Source organism: Octopus sinensis, unplaced genomic scaffold (genome assembly GCF_006345805.1).
Source record: "Octopus sinensis unplaced genomic scaffold, ASM634580v1 Contig09534, whole genome shotgun sequence".
Taxonomy (NCBI): domain Eukaryota; kingdom Metazoa; phylum Mollusca; class Cephalopoda; order Octopoda; family Octopodidae; genus Octopus; species Octopus sinensis.
Genome location: NW_021831846.1, coordinates 61,162 through 67,500, shown reverse-complemented (window position 1 = coordinate 67,500; position 6,339 = coordinate 61,162). Strand labels below are relative to the sequence as shown.

The 6,339-nt window shown below is 33.6% G+C and overlaps 1 protein-coding gene across 2 annotated transcripts in view; it reads right to left on the bottom strand.

Annotated features, from left to right (window-relative positions):
• Positions 1-1,724, bottom strand: part of LOC115228109 (eukaryotic translation initiation factor 4E transporter) — a 145,034-nt gene extending 143,310 nt beyond the window's left edge. Inside the window, exon 1 of one of the 2 annotated variants that reach the window (XM_036498834.1) lies at positions 1,300-1,724. The gene's annotated coding sequence lies outside the window, so the exon portion shown is untranslated. The remainder of the gene's footprint in view (positions 1-1,299) is intronic. The other variant, XM_036498835.1, reaches the window with a different exon arrangement.
• Between the last annotated feature and the right edge of the window lie 4,615 nt (positions 1,725-6,339).

The following is a 6,339-nucleotide window of genomic DNA, read 5'->3' as shown; positions in this document are numbered from 1 at the left end:
TATATAGTCTTGTTTTGTAATCCTTTACTTCTCTATAGATACACAACATATCTTAAATGCGTGTGTGCGTGTATGTACATATATATATATATATATATATATATATATATATATATATAGAGAGAGAGAGAGAGAGAGAGAGAGAGAGAGAGAGAGAGAGAGAGGTAAAGATATGAGAAATAAATGGTGTGTGTAACGGAGGTTTGATATACACAAAGATAGGTGTATAAAAATATGGATATGTACAGAAAAACTGATTGAGGAGTATATATACAAAAGAGTGTGTGTGTGTATATATATAAAAGAGAGAGAGAGAGTAGTAGATATAGAAAGAGACCGTGTATATGCACATATTTTTGTATCTATTATACTTAGAAAGGCTGTGTGTATACATACATAGATGTATATAGGGAGAGAAATATATAAAAGAGAGGCTGTGTATACATTCATGTACCTATTTCTGTATATATAATATAGAAAGGCTGTGTGTATATAAAAGTGAGGCTATGTATATACATTCATAAACCTATTTCTGTATATATAATATAGAAAGGCTGTGTGTACGTATGTATATATGTGTGTATATAAAAGTGAGGCTGTGTATACATTCATGTACCTATTTCTGTATATATAATATAGAAAGGCTGTGTGTATATGTGTGTATATAAAAGTGAGGCTGTGTATACATTCATGTACCTATTGCTGTATATATAATATAGAAAGGCTGTGTGTATATAAAAGTGAGGCTATGTATACATTCATAGACCTATTTCTGTATATATAATATAGAAAGGCTGTGTGTATACATAGATGTATATAGGGAGAGAAATATATTAAAGAGAGGCTGTGTATACATTCATATACCTATTTCTGTATATATAATATAGAAAGGCTGTGTGTATATAAAAGTGAGGCTATGTATATACATTCATATACCTATTTCTGTATATATAATATAGAAAGGCTGTGTGCATGTATGTGTGTATACATAGATGTATATAGGGGGAGAAATATATAAAAGAGAGGCTGTGTATACATTCATAGACCTATTTCTGTATATATAATATATAGAAAGGCTGTGTGTATATACATACACAGATGTATATAGGGGGAGAAATATATAAAAGTGAGGCTGTGTATACATTCATATACCAATTTCTGTATATATAATATATAGAAAGGCTGTGTGTACGTATGTATATACGTGTGTGTATATATATATATATATATGGTGAGAAAGAGCTGGGGGTGACTTCTACTAGAAACAGATGTTGGGTAATACATAACAGAAATATGAACTTACTTTGTTCTCTCTTGATTCTGTTGCTGCTTATTATTATTATTATTAATTACTAATTATTATCTTGTTAATTGCTGTTCAGTTGTGCTCTTAATTCTTGCTGTTGAAATGATGACAATATATATTGTTGTTGTTGTTGTTATTATTATTATTCCAATAGGGGGTGGTTGGTAGGTTTTCTCTCTTGGGGTTTTACATTAAGCTTTGCTTGCTTCGCTGCTAGAATTTGGTTCGGTTCGGTTTCATTTGAGATTTGGTTTCGTGTTTTCTTTTTTCCTTTTCTTTTTTTTCCTCTTATCTTTTTAGTTTGGTTTCAATTTAGTTTTTTGGCTTTTGGCACGGACATAACACACACACAACACACATACTAAGGGGGAACACGAACACAACGACCCGGATCTTAAAACAGTGTGCGCGAGCAAAACATTTGACCTCTCTCATTTGCATAACAATAATACACAGTTGCCGGACATAATTATCCGGCAAGCTTCTTTCGTACCGGAAGTAGTCCGGATTTCTGAAATTTCCGGTTTTTTTTTTCTTCTTTTCAAAGACTCTCTTTTACTTGTTTCAGTCATTTCACTGCGGCCATGCTGGAGCACCGCCTTTAGTCGAGCAAATCGACCCCGGGACTTATTCTTTGTAAGCCCAGTACTTATTCTATCGGTCTTTTTTGCCGAACCGCTAAGTTACGGGGACGTAAACACACCAGCATCGGTTGTCAAGCAATGCTAGGGGGACAAACACAGACACACAAACACACATACACACACACACACACACATATATATACATGTATACGACAGGCTTCTTTCAGTTTCCGTCTACCAAATCCACTCACAAGGCATTGGTCGGCCCGGGGCTATAGCAGAAGACACTTGCCCAAGATGCCACGCAGTGGGACTGTTATAAATATATACTTAAATATTGGCAGAAGGCCAGTAATTTCGTGGAGACGGGTTTTCAGTCGATTATATCAACTCCCGTGCTCGGCTGTCGTTTCGTTACGTTCTGAGTTCAAATTCCGCCGAGGTCGACTTTGCCTTTCATCCTTTCGGGGTCGATAAATAAAGTACCAGTTTCGCACTGGGGTCGATAAGTAAAGTACCAGGTCGCACTGAGGTCGATAAATAAAGCACCAGTTTCGCTCTGGGGTCGATAAATAAAGTACCAGTTTCGCAGTGAGGTCGATAAATAAAGTACCAGTTTCGCATTGGGGTCGATAAATAAAGTACCAGTTTCGCACTGAGGTCGATAAATAAAGTACCAGTTTCGTACTGGGGTCGATAAATAAAGTACCAGTTTCGCACTGGGTCGATGTAATCGACTTAATCCCTTTGTTTGTCCCCTCTGTGTTTAGCCCCTTGTGGGTAGTAAAGAAATATATTTCAACTCCCGTGCTCGGCTGGTACTTTTTTTTTTTATTTCAATCAACCCCGAACGTATGAAGGGCAAAGTCGACTTCGTCGGAATTTGAACTCAGAACCTACGAAATGCCGTTAATAATATAAACTTAAAGTATTAAATGTAAAGAGCTAAATTGTATTTCACAGGTTCAAATTAATACGTTTCTAAAGGAGAAGTCTGTTTGATATTTATTAATTAGTTTTATATCATTTATATATTGATTAAATAAAGAAACGTCGGCACTTTTTCGTTTTCTTCCCACCACTTAAATATTCTTTAATTCTCAATGGATTGTTGTAAAATTTGTGGTTGGAAAGAAACGAAAATAAACAGAAAAGTAAATAACATAAGGTGCAAATTAATACAATTCTAAAGCAGTATGTGTTTAATCTATAGGAATCCCCTTGAAAAAATAGTAAAGAACAAAGCTATTTTGAAGATGCCATACACAAATTAACCATCTTCAAAAGTAAAGTCTGTCTACTGAATAGATGCAGTAATCTTAGACCGTATAATAAAGTATTCCCGGATTTCTGGAAGACGGAAAAGAAATCCGGTACTGTAATAAGCTAATAAAAAAAAAACCCAAACTGATTAATAAAATTATTAGCAATCTAAAAATTAGAAGTTAGAATTATTAATTTTTTTCATGGATACTCAAATATTTTTTTTTACTATATAGATTATGTTTATATGCATAATAATAACTAATAAAACCTAACTTGACATAATAATAACTATTATCAATATAGAAATTAGAATTTATTTTCAGGCGTGTGTTCAATACTTAATTTTAAAAAAATATATATTATGTATCCATTTTGGAACAAATGGAAAAACGTTTTTTTTTATATTAAATTTTTAATAAGTATCATAAAATTTTTTTTCGTTATTTTTCTCGATCATTCTTATTCTACAGTAACTTGATTATTATTTCTTTTTTAATTAATATTTTTTTTTTTCTCCGAGCACTTATTCACTTCATATTTTCCTCCTGTTCAACTCCATTCTTTCTTTTCGCTTGTTGCAGGTCCGCAGTCAATAAACTATGACCCAACTCATTTGCATTGACATATTGAACAACTGCAACCTTTTAGTTTCGTACTTGATATTTCAACTATTTCTCCCTCTTACTCTGTCCTTTATTTACTAATCTATATTTACATACAATATAACATCTGTTAATTTCCTTTAGAAAATAAACTAATATAATTTTAATGCATTGTCCTTCGCTTAATACTTTATTACATTGCTTTACGTAACGAGTTCGATTCCCAGCTGAAGTCGATTTTTGAATCTCACATTCTAGGTTCGATTTATAATAAAGCACTAGAATCGATTTATACCATTCTCCCAAATTTCTAGTCTTGTGCTCATGTTATCTTCACTATCAATAGTTTACAAAAACAACACACATATAAATCAATATGTATATACAAGCACATGTATGTTTATTTGTTGTGTTTACACACGCATGTATATATGTGTATGTTGGGATCTTTTCGGTTTGAACGGCAGTTTTTAACATAATTTCTTGGTAACTAAAAAATTTTAAACTTCGTATACTGGTAGAATGTGTTTATAAAACATCTTTTTCTCTTGGCTTTATTGAGAAAATTCTATAGTTTTTAAGATATTTGTTGTTGTTTTTTTCTGCAATTTCAACCAATCAATGACGTCTATTGAGGTAAACAACATTCTGTGCCATATAAATATGTCCCTCGTTTAAGAAACAGATTGGGTTTATTTACATTTGTGAAGAAAAAAAGATACCCTAACCCAGATTGAAATGCAATAGATCGATACTAGGGTCATAATTATGGGTGACAATATCATGACACCACTAGAAAAAACTGCCGTTCAAACCGAAAAGATCCGTATGTTGATATACAGGATGACCACAAGTCACTTCACTCATCTCTTTATTATTATTAGAAATGTGTATAGCGACTTCTGGCCATCCCTGTATTCATGTGAGTGTTTATGTATGTATATATATATACACATACACTCGTTCCATCCACCTGTTTACTGTGTATTATTTGTAAAAGAAATATTCAACAATTTATAACAATAAATTGTAATTAAATTTTCTCTTTCAAGAAAGAAATAATTATCAGTATTTATTAGTTTCTCTAATTTTATTTACTAATAAAATTGGCAAACAATATTTATCTTTCAAAATTTCAAATAAATTGAATATTCGGAATATATAAAAACAAGTTGACAATTGAATGCATACAGTAAACTTCCCGCCAAACAAAGTTGACGAGCCGGTTTCGAATCCCAGTTGATCTCCCTTTTACAACTTGGTTTTTATATATAATTTTTTTATTTAGTGTTTTTTATTCCTTTTGTTTTTTTTACAGCTTTTCCCCTTTTGGATTTTTTCCTTTCGCTGTTTCTTTTTCGCTGCCAAGAGTTTTCTTATATTTATTTATTTTAGCTCTAGTCACATATCACCGATTGATACAACAGAGGCTACGAACCACCCAGGGTGGTTCCATTATTTACCAAAGTTTATTTATAATTAGAATAACCTGTTAATTTCAATTAGTAAAAAAATATAAGGAGAATCGCGGCGTATTTCCCAAAAGGTTTTTTTTTTCTTTTTAATGGGGAATATTAAAAGTATCGTGGTTTATTTGAAATACCGAAACAAAAACTTTATACAACCTGAAATTTCTCCCAACTTTCTTACACCATTACATCTTATATTTAAGATGTGTTTTATTGTTTCTCTTTAGATACTTCTGAATTATCAAAGTGCTATTTTCTCTTCTAATATGCATGCTTTTATAATTCAAGTATATCCAAAGGTGATACATTCATCTTAAAATTAATGTATTTTAAGGGTAGTTCATCATCATCATCATCATCATTTAACGTCCGTTTTCCATGCTAGCATGGGTTGGACGGTTCGACCGGGGTCTGGTAAGCCATGGAGGCTGCACCAGGCTCTAGTCTGATGTGGCAGAGTTTCTACAGCTGGATGCCTTTCCTAATGCCAACCACTCTGTGAGTGTTTTTTACGTGCCACCGGCACAGGAGCCAGAGCTGGCTGGCAAACGGTCACAATCGGTTGGTGCTTTTACGTGTCACCGACACAGATGCCAGTCAGGCGACGCTAGTGTCTGCCACGTTCGAACGGTGCTTTTTACGTGTCACTGGCACGGTTGTCTTAACTACAATTTCCATTTGAATTTTTATTTTGATGTTGATGAACTTGAATCAACAGGTCTCCTCAAGCACAGCAGGTCACTCTACGATCCAAGGTCACTCTCTTTACTCTTTTACTTGTTTCAGTCATTTGACTGCGGCCATGCTGGAGCATCGCCTTTAGTCGAGCAACTCGACCCTGGGACTTATTCTTTGTAAGCCCAGTACTTATTCTATCGGTCTCTTTTGCCGAACCGCTAAGTAACGGGGACGTAAACACACCAGCATCAGTTGTCAAGCAATGCTAGGGGGACTAACACAGACACACATATATATATATATATATATATATATATATACATATATACGACAGGCTTCTTTTAGTTTCCGTCTACCAAATCCACTCACAAGGCATTGGTTGGCGCGAGGCTATAGTAGAAGACACTAGTAAACTGCACAAACCTAAAACTCAA